Source organism: Rhyacophila brunnea, unplaced genomic scaffold (assembly GCF_057557595.1).
Source record: "Rhyacophila brunnea isolate RB1 unplaced genomic scaffold, BYU_Rbru_1.0 scaffold_18, whole genome shotgun sequence".
Classification (NCBI taxonomy): domain Eukaryota; kingdom Metazoa; phylum Arthropoda; class Insecta; order Trichoptera; family Rhyacophilidae; genus Rhyacophila; species Rhyacophila brunnea.
In genome coordinates this window covers 18046468-18066259 of record NW_028232837.1, presented here as the reverse complement: position 1 = coordinate 18066259, position 19792 = coordinate 18046468, and the positions used below count along the sequence as shown (strand labels likewise).

Here is a 19792-nt window from a genome sequence, read left to right as displayed (position 1 = left end):
TCAATGAATATACTATTATTATTAGTAATATAACAATAAACATAATATTAAATTGACGCATGTTGGATTTATATGACAAATTATATTTCGTTCGGCACGCGTCATTTGCACAATCCGCGCATCGCCTAGTCACGATCTTTTTAGACCATGCCTCAGCTGAGGTATAGCCTTAATTTAATATGAATGTTCAATAAAGAATGTTACATTCTTAAATACTGTGAATTTTTTTGTTAAATAAAAAAAAATATTTATAAAATTATTAACATGTGCAAGTACGTAAGACTAAAATTTGGAGAGATTCCTGAAGCTTGCTAGTAATCGAGGTTGGGATACTTCTAATTCTGAATTAGAAAAGAGATATGTTTGATAGTGACGAATAAAGCGAGATGTCAGAAAAACTCAGGATGTCAGCATAGGATAGTCTGATATAGGTACGTCAATAGCCGGCGCGAATAGATAATTTATTCGATAAAAAAATATTTTCCTCATTGCAGAAGAATTTAAAATTATATTATTATTTTATTCATGAAGAATTCTCAGCCACACGGTAAATGAAGTTAACTGATCCGATTTAAATAATATAATAATGCCTAATGATTGGACATAAGAACGGAATAATAAATAATATCTACGCGAAGGAGGTGTTATTATATTATGAATTTATTGAATAAAATGCAGATTTATTCTCTTTCAAAGTATAATACAATTGAAACAATAGATTGATACAGATTTCGCAGAAGAAAAAAACATTTATTCGGCCGTTTAAAGATTTCATATTAATCGGATTTCACCAAAACCCATTGTCCGAATAGTCTTTAATACTTATTAGCCTACGAAACAGTTTTATTGTATTGTGAACCGTTCTATGAAAAATATTCCTATTGAAATATTTTGAATAGAAAGTTTAAAATTTTCTATTGGTATCAGATTATTATTGTATCCGCTATTGTTTATCGTTTCAATAATTGATTTAAAATTAAAAAATAATAATTGTGTTAGCTTGAAAATGTTAAAATTCATATTGTTTTAAAGTACCATCTCGAATCCTAAAGGCAATTATTTTGAATATTTTTTATAATAATTAAGACAGTGGGATTGAAAAAAAAATCAGTTAAATTCAAACTACTTTTTCTTAATTTTATCTTAGAGTTATCTTGTATCAAAGGCTGGCAAAAAAATACACTACATTTTCATAGATAGTGTAGCGGTAGTATATTAGTGATCAGATATCTATTTTGAATGTATCAAATTATTCTACCATTCCCAGCGAATCATATTCCAGTAAACAACTGTTAGCTGGATCAGCAGGCCGAATAATATATATAATCATACCTGGCTCGTAACTACGAGTATCTCAGTAGATTATATGTACTGCCATTGTATTTATACTATTGTACCAATCGTTACGCTGCTAATAAAAACTCGCTCCTGTTACATCTTCGACTTCATCATCATCATCTTCAACCCAAACATCGAACACCACAGTAGTGACACAATAATAGCTTCATTTACTCATATCGTGAACGCTTTGTACATTGGACACTCATGGAGGTTGCAAAGCTAGAAAACCCTCTTTTTATGTATGCCTATAATAGCAATGCTCGCCAATTTTTTCTGCTGTGAGATTGCGGATTGATTTTCAGATTGCGGAAAATATTATATACGTAACAATTATGAATACGTCTTAAAATTTTCTCATTGGTAATGTGACCAGTTTAAAAAAATATTCATCACACGTCGATAGAGGTATTATTTCATGGTGCGTCGGTCAATAAATAGCGAATCAGAATTGATTGGACATCTCACTCGATTATAGGTCTCCGTTAAAGACAAATCGCACCGAATTGCCGTTATTATATTGCATCGATTGTACACTTGTGGTTATTTAAAACAGTAAATAAATTCGCGCCTCCTCCATCATCACCAACAACTACTACAATCTTTCATCTGCAATAACTATCCTGACGCCAAAAAGAATACCACAAAGTCACGCTTCGAAAATCTCAGTTTTGAGATGGTTCCGTTACTTAATGTCCTTACTTTTAATTATACCAATTATTTTATAATTTAAAAAAAAACTTCAATGCTATTTTACAACGTTTTTCTTAGCTCATATTCTTATTTGTCCGGTGGTTATTTGTCCGGTACAAATATTGCAATCGATTTTTAACTAACTTGCCGACTAGCTAGACATTTGAAACTTTTAGAATATATCAGAACACGATGCCAATGCATTTTTGTAATTCTTCTAGCCATCTTTAAGTAGAATTGAATTCATTTTCAGTTATTTCTGTTTTGTATGAAAAGCTATTTCGACACCATTATTGGTTGCCTGGGGTCCTAGTAACTAAATTATTAATATATACGTGCGTTACTATGGAAATCAATATGAAATATTGTCAACATGACATTTCAGTATTATTTCTATCAAGTACAATTTTTTTGATCGTTTTAAGCTAGTCAAGTCAAGTTTATTTATGATTCAACAAAAAATTTCAACGTTCTATATAAAAAGTTCTTTTTATCTTGTAATTATTATTATTAAATTTAATTTTACACCTCATCATATTTTATAAAAGTAGATAACTTGAACGATAGCTTTGTAATCCTAAACCATTAAACTTTGAGTAATAAATAAATACAAAAATGATATTATTTACTATGCTTTTCGATAAAATAAATTTGTTGCTTTTAAAACATCAAAAACATTCCAAAGATAATATTATGGAAATAAAATAATATTATATACAATTAATACTCAAAACAATTTGGGTAAAATTGTAATACTGCATAATAGGTATAGCACTACAAAATAATGTACTGTTGTGATGAGCATCATATAAGTAGTTTAAAACGTTTGGCACTGGATTCTCTTCCAGTGACTCTGGGTTTGTTTCTCGATGAGATTACAATATTATAATATCGACAAGAGTAAAATCTAGGTAATTTTGAGCTTGTTTTACTGTTTTTACTATGTCACTACGCCAAAAAAATAAAAGAAAAATAGCTAAGTTGTCAGTATGTAAAAAATATATCAACTGTAAAATATATAATATATTTTACAGCATAAATTGTACTGTTTGTAATGGTTGTACATTTAGTAGCAAATAAAACTGTTTACAATATAATTTGTATTTCATTTCTTCATGGTGGTATTAAATTATGTTTGTTACAACGATTTAAAAAGTAATCTATGTAATATTTCAAGAAAATATACGTACGTAATGGAAGAAAATATGTTATGCTGTATGTATGTAATGTTAAGACTTTAATAAAATGTTTATTGCGCAGAGTGATAAATCAGAAAAATGAAATGTCACCTTAAATGTGAAAGGGAGATGTCAATCAAAATAAATACGAGTTACTTAATATGTGTAACGGAGTTTCTCAACCGGTGTACTGTGAACAATTAAGAAGTACAACGCAATATATTATTGAAATTGGTTTTGCTCTTAGATTTAAATATTGATTGAATTCTGGAAGTTTGGTTCAGACATATTGGTTTTCGAATTCTGGTTGACTCGGAAAAAATCAATAAAGAATTGAACAGCGAATTATCTATATGTAAAATTTGTTTTCGTGATACTCATTACTCTTATGATTGTAATGATTTCTTTTTCGGGTTTTATGTTGTAAATTTTTATGTAATATATTTGAAATTCACTGTATAGTTTTCGATCAAACTTGCCACTTTGACAGACTTGCATTTAACTCCGACTGCAGAATTACGCTCATTTTTGCAAAGGAGAATATTTTTTGATCACGTTTCAATTAATAATATGTTAGCGATCTAAATTGTGAATGAATCAAAAAACAAAATAGCAACATATAGAAATGGCTAAAGGCTACGATGAGTTTGTTTCCTTTGATTTGTTAAATATTTTTATTTAATTAAAAAGCCTCTCCACATTTGATAACTAATAGAAAAATACAAATAAACATTTACCTTATATTCAAATCTTTCAAAAGATCAGTATTCTGATTTATTCCATAGGCGTTTGATATGCCTCAAAACTTTGCAAATATTTTGCATTTTACAGTGATGTTTCCACACAAAGTGTTCATCATGAATAATTACAAGTTAATTTTTAAACTACTAAATATACATAGTTGCGTTTTTTTCAACAAGAGAAAATTTTAACGAACATTTTATATTTGATTAGTTTTGAAATTAAACTGAAAAACTGAAACTGGAAGCACTGAAGAATACTTAAAGTCAATAATAATTATAATGGTGATTAATAATTATTAAAACTATACTATTCATCATCAGCGAATGTAAATTAAAAGTTAAAAGCTTTGGATTGTTGTCGTTGAATCTGTTTTTGTTTGTTCGTAAAATACATATTATACCGTCCGACGGCACTGAGAACCTGTGAGTTGCAATTTATACCTGTTCATCAATTACCTAACTATTTAACAGGATGACACCTGACTTATGACTAACCATATTTCTTCCCGCGGTGATGCTACAAGAGAGATCTACATGTGCTTACACCTATGTTTTCATGCTAGAGTCTAAAATAATAAAATAATATTGATAGTTAATATATTGCTTATTAAAACAATTTTTAGTTGTTCTTTTAATCAATTAAAAGTGTGATGGGCTGTTTTTAAAACTTAAGCGAAAAAAGCTTACTGTTCTGTAGAGATTTAAAGCTTAGTTTATTTGGTAGTTTGTTATGTATAATTAAGTTAAAAATCCCTATTTCTAAAAAAATAGTAAAATAAATCCATACAGTATGCCTACACAAAGTTATGCTCAACTCTGGTTGCAAAATATTCTACGTAGACGTGGGTTGCACTATTTGATGTGAACATATCTTATAATATTATTTCATGCATTTATATATTTATAGATAAGGTTAAACTAAAATAACGTCATCATATATTTGAGTCTTAACTGAATATATTGCAGTAAATGTAAAGGAAGAATAACCAGGCATATTGAAGTATTGGTTGCAGGTAGAATTTTTCCTTATTTGACAAAGAGGATTACAACAGTAAGTGGTAAATACAAAAACTGATAGCGTCGTCAATTTAATATAGAGAATCTCATTATTGTGATTTCACCGGAGTCACTACTAGAAGAATCAAGTACGCTACGAATTGGATTATGAGAGGCACAGTAAAAAATAAATTTAAACGTAGTTGAATATGATCTTACCAGCTGCACATTCTGCCAAACAGATGATGAGAAGCATCCCAACAGCCCTGGTGAGGAGTGCTCCGCTAAGAGTAGTATTAGACTTTGCCATGGTAATATTGCAGCGAAACCTGAAGAAAAAAAGTACCGTAAGATTAACAATTTGCTCCTAGTTTATAGAGCGACTATCTTTGTATATAAATTCGAATTCGTCGGTGGCTAGTGTGCAAGGATAGGTTGACTAACAGTAATATTCATAAAAAAACTCTTCTTATATCTGGGAGTGAAAGGAGAAAGGCAATAAGTCTTCAAAATTTAGATATGAGTTAAATATGCTACCTAAGCAATAAAAAATATTTTATGCATCAATGAGAAAAAGGATGAGTCAACACATGTGAATTATTAAATTACACACAGAAACATTAGAGTTCCCACTCAAAATTATCGAAAAAAAATCAATCTCCTTTTAGATCCCATTAAAAATAGCGTATTTAAACTTCCTACACTTTTCCATCCCGCACCATACTCGGTTTTCATTGAGCGTATCACGAGGACATTTAGTTGTGAAACATCAGCATTTTTTGTTTGCCTGGGAATTTCTCAGAAGCAGATACCCAAGACTAAGTTTGACACGCACTATAGTGTGCTTTGACTGATTTTACTGTGATTCATTCTAACAAATACTCATGGTAGAAAAAAACACGGTGAACTAACAAAAAATAAATGACCTTACTTAATAAATAAATGGTATTAAAAAAAAGACAAAACAATACTGATAAACACGACTAATAGAGTTGGACTTTGTGACGACCAAGTCGGACGACCAAGTCGGACGACCCGATGTATCTAATAAGTGGTTGGACCAACTTAAAGATTCCTACTCTTTCCGTAAAACATATCGGATATTCCCAAAGGATGTGATTAATAGAGATTATTAACGTTCAACAGACAAAGTTAACATCAATAAGTAAAAAATAACCAAATATATTGAAGAAACTATTCTTCCGCTGTGTGGTATCCATAACATTGCTGAAACAAAATCCAGTTTGTTAAACTTGTCATTTTTTCATGCACCCAATTTAGAAACTCTTCAAACATCTTACTCAGCTTATATGAAACTTACTAGACCAGTGGCTTTTATTTTGTTTTACTTTCATTTATTTAGAATCAATCTGGTTTTACTACATCTTTGTAAAAAAATATTTTTAAAAACTTAATTGTACAAATATAATATGTAGTCAAAATAAAACAAAATGCATAACATTTAAATTGATATAAGTCGATTAGCCTAGAACCTACTTCTAACGCCTTCTAAAGGCAATGGTTTTGTTTGTTCAATGTGGGTGTCGGATCCAGAACATTGACGTAATAGCTAATTATTATTTTTCGTAAAATATTTTATTATTATTACACCAGATTGTAGAGCTAATTAAACAAACATTACACTTATGATGACTGATATCATTCATTATAAACTCATTCAAAAATACTTCACTGCTATTTATACAAATTTAATAAATAATTATTAACTAAAAAATAAATTTATTAAACGAATCAAATAATATTATACTTGTATTCAAATTATACATGGTAGAAAATCAAGATAATGTTTTTTTCTTTTAATTACTATAGTGTCTTTCTATTAAAAATGACAAGTAAAATAAAAGTAATATATTATACTTCGTTTTGGTAAAATTGTGTTATGTTTATTAAACAATGATAAGAAAGGCTATAATTTATACTTACATTAAAAACTCAATGTGAAATAAGCTGGGGTATAAGCATACAATTATTTTACTATTCTCTAACAATAACAATATTAAAACCGTAGCCCCGTAGAGGTAGCGTAGACCCCGCGTAGAACTTAATGTAGTCTTGTAAGCAACAAGTGAATTTGCTCCGACGGCCAGCTAAGAATTTATTATACTATATACAGTAATTTGGAACTTATCATATACATCTTTCACAGTAATTCATAGTAAATTGTTTTTTTTTTTAATTGTTAGCTATTCGAAAACTGTAGGTATAATACTGACAAAAAATAACATTCCAAAAATGAATGGTTTATTGATATTATTAATTTGCAATGTTATCAACTATGAATCTATCTGCACCGAAGGGTGGAGGAGGGCTGTTAAGATCCGCCATAAATAGTGCACATTAAACTTTGTTTTTATTGAGCTAAGACTACAATTTACAGATGGTATTGGTTAGTTTTGAAAAATGAATTGAACCCTGCCTAAACCAAACCATAATAGTTTTGTACATACTTTTTCATTTATACTTCTTTGTTTTTGTTGAATTAGAAATACATCTTATACGTGTTATATAGTATACGGGATAATTTAATTCATTATGCCAAAAAAATATTATTCCATTTAAAAAATGTCCAAAATTATGTATGATTTAATTACAGAATTTTAGATATTTTATAGACGCGTATTTTTTGACTATTTATGTTTTATCTATTTATATTTTATCTATTATGCCTTGGTTTTTGCAAGGTATAATTGAATTTTAAAACCTAACCAACACCATCTGTAAATTGTAGTCTTATTTCAATGAAAAAAAATATGTAGGTATGACTGACAAAGTTTAGTGTGCATTATTTACGGCGTATCATAATACCCTACCTTCACCCTTCGCCACTGGAATCTATCATCAAAATGTTTAATATGAAAATGCCCGTTTAAGTATCAAATATTTTCATATGTAAACATTAATTTCATCAAAATTTAACAACGCTTAATAATTATATATATTTATGTTTTTCTGTCATTAGTCAAAACTATAAAATTATAATATGGCATATAATGTACAGGTGAGAAATAAATTACTTACATTTTAATTTTACATTTAGATTCGAAACTTTCTAATTAAATGAACAATAAACTTCAAATAGTTCAAAAAACTCATGTGTCATCAGTTTTATAATATTCTACTAAATTTTACTTTACCTATCTTTAAATTTTTATAGTGAAATATAACATAATTAACTCAGAAATTGATGACGCAATAAGCACTTGGTAACAGTCCCTACTTAGAACGGGAAAATGTTGCAATCATGAAGAAAAAGAAGCTGTATTCAAAGGTAGTTAGGTACATTCAAAATTTTGAAAACATTACTAAATAAATTATGAAGTTTCCTTGATATTTTGTTGCATATCTACTAACATTCTTGGTCTAGCTTAATCAACGCTTCCCAGTTACTACTTGCTAAATATGAATATTGTCACATGTCCTAGTCTGTATGTACTGTGTATGATTCAGCTACTGTTAACAAATCGATTAGGTACAAAAATTTCCGCAGTATCTATTAAAAGCACTTGAGATCTATTATTGAATGTCATAGATTAACTTAACTTAGTTAAACAAACAAACTGAGTAGACATCAGCACTTAGAATGGAGTATTTTTATATTATCTGACACATAATTTAATTTATCTACAAACTCGTTGGTAAATTCAATTTTATATTTGAAAGAATCTGATTATTTTGCACACGTATAATATATTTTATCTAAACTGACAGAATATATTAATTTTCGAATATAAATGGGTAGCTTATAATTTACACCAGTAAATTAAATTAAATTATTGTTTATTAGCCAATTATTTTGGTGGGCGTACCTAACACTATCTAGATTTTGTATGACAACCTATGCAACATATTATGATATATTTTGTGCCTAAAATTAAACGAATTTCTAACATAATATAAATGTACTCATTAGTCAAATTTTAAATAGATGTATATCACAATTTGATTATTTAATATTTTGCTTCTAATTGATATTATAATGCGAAACTAATCTTTGAACAAAATAAAAATGATTACTTAGCTACATAAATGGTATATATTATATTTCACTGTGTTACATACAAGATTTCTTATTATATTATTTTTAATTAAGATTATTTATAATATTTTTGATATAATAAAAAATACCCTATCAGCACTTCATGTTATAATCTATGAAAAGTTGATTGCCTATATTTTTTATTTTATTGAAATACTGCATTCATGTTTATTTGTTTATTAAATGATTTAAGAGTTTAAAATTTATGTTCGTAAAAAGCTTATGTCACTAACGCAACGAAAATGATTTTGATAATTATTATTATAAGTATTGTACTTAGTAAACTTTAAAAATATGGTATTAAACATGAACGAATGTTTGGCTGATATTTTATTATGATACAGCTAAATATTTAAGATTTGTAAAGTTACTTATTAATTATAAATTCATTGCAAGAGTACAAACAAATTAAAAGATAACAATATAACATATTGTAAAATTAAATATTATACTAACTTGTTGAACTTAGGAGTAGTTGAGAGGAGCGATCAATTAAATCCAGCGATGTTCGTGAGGTTGATTCAACAGGCTAGTTCGACAGTTGGAAAGCTACTCGGTTGAATTTTCGCAGCGTTACAGCTTATATACCTACGCGGAAAAACGACGCCCGGGTTAGACGTCGTTTCTCACTGTGACGAAAGCTCGCCCCCAGAAAAACGGTGCATGTCAACTGTTGATTTGACATGACAAATATTTTTATAAAAATGATTAGTTCTATTTAAATTTTGGTTGTATATAGAATATTGCAACATTACAATTAACGAAAATAATACGAGAGGATTGAAGAAGCTTGTGCTGAATTCTGGCATAGAATTAACAAATCTTTGCCCTCACTAGTAGTCTTAACCATTTAGAACGAGTGATCAATTTATTATACTTAAGATTAATCCTCAACAATTTCGTTAGCTTAGAAAATAAAAATAGGCAAATAATTGCGATATCCAAGAATGCTGAGTTGTCTCAAAAAGACATGGAAAAATTACAGCATGACAAAAATTTATAAAAAAAGATTCGTTAAAATGTTGATATTTATCTTTCTTTATGGTGATAAAAGCTGGACTTTCACATAATCTGATAGAAAGAGAATTGACAATTGCAGGCGGAAGAAACTCCATGCGTACAAATGTCTCTGTACTGGAAAAGATTGAAAGTTATTGTAAAAGACGCGTAGGTAGATCCTAGCAGCCTTGAGAGAAGAGTGATCTGTGGTGGCGTCAAAAGGAGAAGGTTGTGAGGGCGTGGGTCTTCAAGATGGAGTGACATCAAGAAGAAAGCAACTAAATCAACATGATAACTGCAGGATTTGCCTGGATTGAAGGAGATTGTTGGTAATGCTTGTAAGTTTAGACATTCCAGTAATGAGGAAAATCGTATCCGGAAATGTGCGTATGCAGTTCGCCGTATCACACTTCACCGTGAAATGTTGTATCGGATATATATGGCCGTATATTAAAGACCGTTCAACCTTTTTCGGTCGTATAGTACTGACATAAAATTCATGTCTAAATAAGACACGGTTCTTGTCGGTTTACACTTTACAAGAAACCAGCAGCAATCAAAATGTTTAAAATACCTGATATACTGGTTTATTTGTTAGGTTAGGTTAGGTTGGGTTAGGTTTTTCATTCTTGAATTCATGAATATTGCCAAAATCAGCTATGAAAATTGAATTAATGTACATATTGAATTTAATAAAATTGGAGAGCGTATAGTAAACGGTCATCACTCACCGATAGAAAGCTTACGGCGAACTGTGCTATGGTGAAATGTTTTACGTACAATTTACATGTATCCGAGGAAAATGATACGAATAAATAAAACATTGAAAGTTTTACTGTGCAGTGTAATGTAATTAACCCGAATAAAACTTAGGCAGCTCGATGACGAAATGGTAATGTAAAAACTGCGCATAACTTAAAGTTTTTAGCACCTCAGTTATCCGTAAAGTATTTTCAATCAAAATAATGTTTCACTATAATTTGCACTATATTTGTATTCCTAAGTACGTTAGTTTGTCATGCTACCACATTATCCACTCGAATTAATGACGTTAGTATGGATTAAATGTATTCGGATAACAGGTTGGTAATCCAGGACACCTGTTGAAATCATTTTACTACTCAATATAATAATGTAGAAATCAATTCTCATTGGCTATATTAAGCTCTAAAGCAGAGTATAGTAACAAAATACGTTGTTCTGGAAATAACTCTGGTATGAGCATACAATTATCGCATGTCATTGACAGCTAACTCACACTTAGTTTAAAATGTCCGTCGAAATCAGTGATTCTCAATCCTTTTTAATAGAGACATGTGAACATAAAATATAATCTTCTTTCGTTCTCTAGCTCCTTTTACTCTTTTCGGTTTGTAATTATTCACTACCACATACATACGGGTTTTAAGGTATCCTTGTGATCGTTTAGTGCCCCTTTGGTATCTTTGTATGTCGGAATGTATCCAGAAGTTGTCTAATAGTGGAACAAAATATCCAGCCCATCACCAATTCATCTGCTCGGTAAAATAACTTTAAATTCGCAGGAGAACTCACAAAGTTACTGCACCAGTTGGATGAAGAGAGTCAAAATTAATACAGCGTCCCTATTAATAGAAATAATACCAAGTGAATAGCTATCGATCAAGCTAAACGACGTTATTTTTTGTTTTTGTAGTCTTTTCGCGTTGTGCTCAACATAAACATTTCCAAGCAATGCTACAATACTTGTAAGTCTCTGGATTTTTTTTTTATATTAAGCTTCTACGTTCCACTCTCAGTTATCTTTGGTGGAATTTTCAACTCAATTGTCATGCAGTCACTGATTTTTTCCCAACTCTTATACCCATAATATTATAATAGCTATGGATAACATAAAACTAATCTTGGTATACCAGCAAAGATTATTATAAGCTGGTTGTCTGTTGATAGTTTCAAATATGGTGTATTTCAAAAAGTGTGAAAATATCAAGTAATAAAAATGTAGTCATCGTCTTTAACATGTAAACTAGAAAAATAAACAAATATAAATATGATGCACCCTCAAAATCCCGACGTATATGAATAAATCAAAGTGAAAATGTGAAGCAATCAAACAAAACTGGTATTTATGCGGGCAATGTTCACGGTATTCCAATCCCAAGAGGGTTAATTTTCTAATGCATATGCGAATAAGTACCTGACATGTCCGTGTTTGGGATAGAATAATATTTATGTTACAAATAGGGTTATTTAATTCAGTGAATGTATTGATAAGGGATGAAATGATATTATTAATTATACAGAATTAATATTAAAATAAATTTAGTTGTATTTATTGAAAAAAAAAATTGCATTAAGAAAATATTGTAAATATATAAAATAACAACAGATATTGCAAATCTATTATGAAAACTAATTCATCGATGCATTGGATCATGTTGAATAACTATAGATACCTACTCAATATTTTATCTTAAATAGCAAGAGTATATTAATTGCACTCTCTTCTCTAATGTGACCATATTATCTTTTTCCTCAGTTATAGCATAATAATATGTACACCACACGGCGTCTAAAATAATCCCTGTCACTCGGCAGTTGTCTTACCTTTTCTGAATCATCCCGAAGCTCTCCCGTATACACTCTGTGGATGGTATTTAGCGGCCTTCTATGACACCAGAATGACTTGATGAATATGTTGGAATTCTTTTGGAGCGACCGTAGGACGTGATCGAGCTAGCAATCCAATGTCGTTTCTCCACTATCAGCGTGGTGAGAGGCTGGTTGGTACGCTCATTATATCCTCGTTACTCCTAAAGTTATACCAGCGCACTTGTTCTCAAATCTTAGAATACAAAGGTGCCGTGACTCGTTACCATAAAATAGCACCGTCAAAATACAAACGTCGAATAAGGCAGCGGCATTTGGTTTTAATCGGATAGTGTGATGAGTTAGTCCCACGTTAGCCGCGCGGTTTAAGCGTCGACCTATAACTTCGTGGGTCCCAGGTTTTAATCTGGGTCTGGTAAGTACACATATCATTTTTCAATTTATGAATGAATTGGAGTATGGACCTAATGGGTTTAGAAAGTGACTGACATCCATTTCTCGTAAAAACAAAATCTGTCAATACAAACCTCCACTCTGTGGAGGCCCATATGGCCTATATCTTATTATAATCCAACATGGTTGAGAAAGTATTACGAGTCTCAGATATTGATATATGATAGAAATTAGATAGGACACGTATAGCATAGCGGTCAGTATACGAGAGAGCAAATCCAGAGAGGCGCAGGTTTATATTTTACTGGGTGTAGTATTTTTTTCAACTAGTGGTTATTTATTTCTCAGGAGTATTTTAAAATTATGTATCTACTATTCATACATACGGGACCCATATAATTAATGATATGGGTAAATGAGTACAGTATATTTCTCACAGCATACGATTATGGAGAAAAATAGCCGTCAATAAGATATGTTAGAAGAGGCCAAGACCCTTAATCTCCTGATTACCACGTTCAAAGAAGACTTATCCAGTGGTGAATAGATAAATATAATCTTCGCACACTACATATTGAGTCAATTATGTTGACATGTCAGTCGATAATCTTTATGGTGTGGCAATCAATCAAACATAATCAGTCTATTGTGTTTACACGATCATAAAAAAATCTATGTTATCGTCTACTCAGACACATAATAATATTATATCGTGGTGGCGTAGGAGGATATCCAGTTTTCACTTTTTGCTAAAATCTCTACTGGACTGAATCGCCAAATGCTTTTCTGTTTGATATTTTTATACCAGATATATAATGTGATTTAAGTGAAAAAACAAGCTTTGTCATATAAATATACCGATGACGCCACAGGTATAAAAGACATTTAAGTAGAAATACATGAAAGTATAACTACATCGTTACATTATTATTATATTATTTTCGTAAAGATAAATTGAATTATTTGAATTGTTATCATTTTACTCAAATGTGTGTAGTTTTTACCGATATTGGAAATCTTCTTCTTCCGCTAGCGCTACAAGCCTGCGTGAGTCTAGGCCTTCTTTAGTATCTGCCTCCATCCAGATCTTGTACACTTAAAACTTTAGATTCGATACAATAAATTGTATATTATCATAGACTATACCTGCACTTATTATTATGTAATTTCTATTTATTCGTTAAATAAGGTTTGTTTGTATATATTATAACTGTATATATTCAATACCCACGATAGCCGAGCGACTTAAGCATCGCCTTATAGTGTCGTGGATCCTAGGTTTGAATGCTGGGTCTGGGAAATACAAAGATTGTTTTTTTTTTAATTTGTGTTTGAGTCAGAGTATGCACCTATTAGGTTGAGCAAGTGGCTAACATCCATTTCTCGTAAAAACAATATTCTGTTAATATAATCCTCTAGGCCCATATTATGAACTTATTACGATCGGACATGGTCGGATGATATTTTGCAAAGTTATATGTATTTATAGAAACTGCTCTTAATTAGTTTTTGTTTTTATTAAATTATAGTTGAAACAATTTATTGATGACTCCTTAAATATATATTATGTTTCAGTATCAGTCATCAAATAAGCTTATAAATAAATTTGTTCAGCAAAGTTTTGAGAAAGTCCATCAGGACGAAACCAGTCTTGGATTTATATACTTACTAGAAAAAAATACCAAATGACAGAGCTATCTGTCAACATTCTTATCGACGCCATAGCACAGTTTACCGTGAGCTGTTTTACTGGATAGAGATGGCCGTATAATATCCAGATCACAAAACAACGTGTTATTCGTAGAGGATTGCATGTAGGAATGTTCCAATTTTATGATATTAAATAAGAACGTTAGTTTGATATTGATTTCTATAAAATAACTGATAATAACGCTGTCATTACCTATTATCATATATTTGAAAGGTACGAATAGATACTTACGAAAAACTACCAGAGTTTTATATTAATACATACGATATGATTGTATTTCTTATTTACTTAACTACCTATTTTTTTTGTCTTTGCCATGTATTCCAGTGGTTTTTATTGCGTATTTTATAAGTATTTTATTTAGACATTATTTTGATCTCAATACTATATGGTAATATATTTCCGTTACAATATCTAACGGTTAAGTGTAATACAACCAACTATAGATACCTACATTTTTCGGACATGGCTGTGCTGAGCTGTGTATTATTATATACCATTAGCAGACAGAGAGAGAAGAGTATAGACTATAGAGAGACTGCATTACAGACATATAAATCAAGACGAATATATAATGTAAATATAAATCTGTCATTAAATATTTAAAACGTGCTATTTCTAGTAACATGTCGTATAATATAGAATAATTAGCGGTAAAAATAAATAATATTACAAATAAAATAAATACTCAAATGAGATACATATAATATACTCAAAAAAGTCCTTTTGACTATAACTCTTGATACATTAAATATGTGGGTGTATTTAAAACGATTTTATTACGTAGATTAGTCAATAACGATTATTGCTGAACCCATTAGCTACATGCTGCGTATTCAAACATAAATATTTATTGAAAACATAAAATATTAATTTGACCAGAATTCGACAATTCAATCCTACGACCCTCGGATCAAGAAACGAGCCATCCATATATTGTATTTAATTTATTACTTAATAAGTACTAATAATTGTATAAAAATATATGAATACATCTTATGTTTCCTACAGGAGTTGAAATTTCTGTTCGGAAATTAAGACTGCAGAGAAAATCTTTGGATTGAAAATACGTCATAGGTCGTTTGGGGAGTAAGAAAATTCGGTTTACAAACCTCGCGGAATTCGATTGAAAGTTTTTTAATGCGTTCCAGCCATTTTCAACACTCTAGAGTGGTTATAACAACTAACATTTCATTCTCATCACGCAGGATTGCCAACTTACAGATAAACGCGTGGGAGGAAAATAATATTTTTCCCTCCTTAATTTTACTGCTGTTTTACGCGTCTGTCGAGTATACCTAGATATTACGGCAACATTTTCAGCTTTTACACCCGTTAAATGTAGAATTTATTGCTTTTATGGACCAATAATTGTAAAAAATTATAAAAATATAATTCGTTATAAATTCATTGGATATTATTTCTTACGTCCAATGATTTTAATGTATTGATAATAATTATTAAAGTTGAGGCAGTTAATTTTTTATCCGTATACTTATCCAAAATATTCATTATTTTTAACATAATTAATTGAAGACAAGTTTCTCTCGTGTAGCCATAGTTTCTCGACTTATTTTGTAACCGCATTACTAAAGTTATAAATTAATTATACTTCAGTTTATCTGGTAATATTCTATTAGAAAATTTCGGTAGTTAAACAAATAACAAAGAACTACTGTATTCTTCTGGCAATTTTTCATTCAGGTTAATTTGATCTTTAAATTCGTAATGACACTATTTTTATTCAATGAATAATTCAAAATATTTACCAATATAGAATGCGTTATTGAATATAGTATTATAATATAATAAGTAGTATTTAGTACCATCATCATCATCATCAGCCGGGGTCAATCCACTGCTGGATGAAGGCCTCCCCAAGCTTTCTCCAACTCTCTCGGTCCTGTGTCGTTCGCTGCCACGTATTTCCGCCGAACTTTACCAGTTCGTCAATCCAGCGGCTTTTAGGGCGACCCTGTGGCCGTTTCGTACCCCTTGGGTACCATTGGATGACGGCATTTGTCCAGCGGCCGTCCTTTCGGTGAGCAATGTGCCCCGCCCATCTCCATTTTAGCTGTTTGGCAACGTCTATTACATCGCGTACTCTTGTCTGCTTCCTAACTCATTCGTTTCTCTTACGGTCCTTTCGCGTGATGCCCAACATGCACCTCTTCATGCCTCGCTGTGTGACTCTTAACTTTTGGACATCTCTCGTGTTGAGGGTCCACGTCTCGCAGCCATACGTGAGCACGGGTAGCACACATTGGTTGAACACCCTACACTTAAGACATAATGGTAGGTCACTCTTGAAGATACGATTCAGACATCCGAAAGCACTCCATCCCAGCTTTGTTCTTCGAGCAATTTCATCGTGCATGCTTCCGTCTATGGACACCTGCTGTCCGAGATAGACGTAGCTGCTGACTTGCTCGAGTTGGGTGCCAGAAATACAGATAATCGCAGGGTCCGAAAAACAGTTCCTCATCACTTTTGTCTTTGAGACATTTATCTTTAGACCGACCGTTTGACTGACATCAGTATTTAGTATATACATATATATTATTATATACATATTATGAATGTATTTTATTATTTAATTTAATAAAACGCAAATTTTTATTGTACCTACTTATTTCAGTGTTATTAATTAATGTCAGGACCGGTTTCTTCCACCTCAGATATTAATTAATAAAAATGGAAATAAGTATGTAACGATAAATATTTACGTTTTATTAAATTAAATTAATAATACAATGAATTTCTACCATGTATCGACAGTTAACACAATAAAAAAAAAAGAAAATGTAGTACTAATAAAGGTATCTCACAAGGTTTTTGAGACTCTGTCTTAGTCTAATTAAAAATTATTATCTCAAGTTCGTGTACCTATATTAAAACAAATAAATTGTTGGGTTACTGCCAAAAGACAAATCATGTTATGGAGTAATTGCAATTCAAAAGATTAACATAATTTCTAAAATTAGGCATAATGCTAATTTCTTTGTGCTTATCTGCATATTCTATGTATTATGAAATTGTCAAAAATGGTCGTCAATATAACCAGAATTTCAGATAACCCCTAGAACGAATAGTTGTTGGTGAATTTCAATATAATTAGAATTGTACAGGTTGCTTGATTGGTAAAACATATTAGTCGGAATCCAGTATGTTTGCTTGAGTTGTTTAAATGAATACCTATTTATTTTTGAAAATTTAAATTATATTATAAATAATAGCATCTGTGTGAAAATCGCCAAATAAATGTTGTTCTCATTATCAATAAAGTATTAGAAAGGGTCGATACCGAAGATCTTCATATATATAACCATCTGTGGTTTTTATATTAAAAGTCCAAGTTTGACGTCCATCCATATAGAATCACGTTTCCTAATGATTGTCTTGCGAAGACAACTCAGGTATGCCGCGAAGATTTTCGAAAATTATAAATAAGGGCTTATATTGTATTATCATTTCAAGAACAACTTTTTAGTCTATTAGTTTTAGTATGTCGAAAAAAATCCTAATTAGTTTTAGTAACTCAATAAAGTTGAAAACACTGGTATAAAAGAAGGGCTTCATCAACGTGTTTGGTCAATACCTAATTACATAGTTAATGAGTAGGTACCTAACATTTATTTTACCTATATTGAAAATTCAACAATTATCCCGAGACACATGTCTTCAAAATATAAAATTTAAAAAAAAATGCAACTTGACTACGCCAATAGACTAATTATATTACATTAGTACAGGCGTTGTAGTCTTCGTATGAATTGACGGAATGACTACATAGGCAAATATTTTCAATCAAATATATAATATTTATAAGTAGTTAAATTCAAATAATCTATATAGATACACATTCGACATAATTATTATGTACTTAGTTAGAGTATGAATATATAAAAAGAACCCCTTTTCAATGGAGATGGAGTCATTACATACAACTTTATAAAATTAAGGCTATGATAAGATTACTAAAGCTATTAGATAAATTAAATTCGAAATACTTCGAATTATAGGTTAATTAGTAGTAAGATTTACATTTGTCTTATAAAGTTTATTTGCCAGGGACACAGTGAAATACATACGCCTTACACAAGTCATACAAGTCTAAAAGATATTTTTAATAGAATGAAACATAATAACCTACATTATTTAGATAAACAATTCCAAATAATAAAAAATTAAAACATTATAAAATTGTATTATATAAAAAAATTAATTCAGTGCTGCGAACGCTACTATATTTATCAATTCAATCGTAGTGAAGTCCTACTGCAAGCAATGTAAAGTATTGTTACTTGAATATTATATTAAAAGGCTTTCTCTTGATTGATCCAATCCATTTGAAGTTTATTTGGCTTGACCACTTGTCTTAACCAACAAAAAATGACACTCATCTGATGTCCAAAATGGCGTTATCGGCAGCGTACGCGCTTGATAATCAAAAAGTTTATTGATGGATCTCGCACACTCTCTTTGATATTTATTTAGATTCACTCTCCCGGTAATTTTAATGTACAAGTATTCAAAATCGACGATATTAGATTCTTTTCGAAACATTAGAAAAAAAGTAAACTTGAATCAATAAAAACAATTTTCTAACCCTATTTTCAAAAATAACTTGGGGATTAAAAGCTACGCTATCGTTCAAGTGTTTAACGATCTATAAAACACCATGCAAACATTCCGATTTTATGGGGTTAATCAAGATTCTGTCAAAATACTTATATAACGAGCATTATGAAAACATAGGAAGAAAATGACCCTTTCCAAGAAGGTTTGAAATGTTGTCACTGCAACTCTTATATTATTAATACTAACCCTATATTACTTTAACTCGTACTATATATTATAATATATATATATATATATATATATCGTTTTCATTAGTTAGGTAGATATATTCCCTAAAATAAATAACTGACAGTTTTCCACCTATGTGTGTAATATTTAAAATCAGGAGCGAAGGTATCAATACCATTGCAGTGATATTATATTGTATTAAAATTTAGTTGTAGCAATATGAGTCAAATTTAAAAGACTAAACAAAACAAAATTATCTACGTAGTTCAATGCGTAAAGCACTGGA

General features: G+C 30.4%; 1 long non-coding RNA gene across 1 annotated transcript in view; it reads right to left on the bottom strand.

The window, feature by feature from the left end:
- Window positions 1-9549, bottom strand: part of LOC147073271 (uncharacterized) — a 45259-nt gene extending 35710 nt beyond the window's left edge. The window contains exons 1-2 of the long non-coding RNA XR_015070490.1: window positions 9462-9549; window positions 5168-5277 (exon numbers count right to left, since the gene is read on the bottom strand). This is a non-coding gene — a long non-coding RNA (uncharacterized LOC147073271). The remainder of the gene's footprint in view (window positions 1-5167; window positions 5278-9461) is intronic.
- Window positions 9550-19792: the final 10243 nt, after the last annotated feature.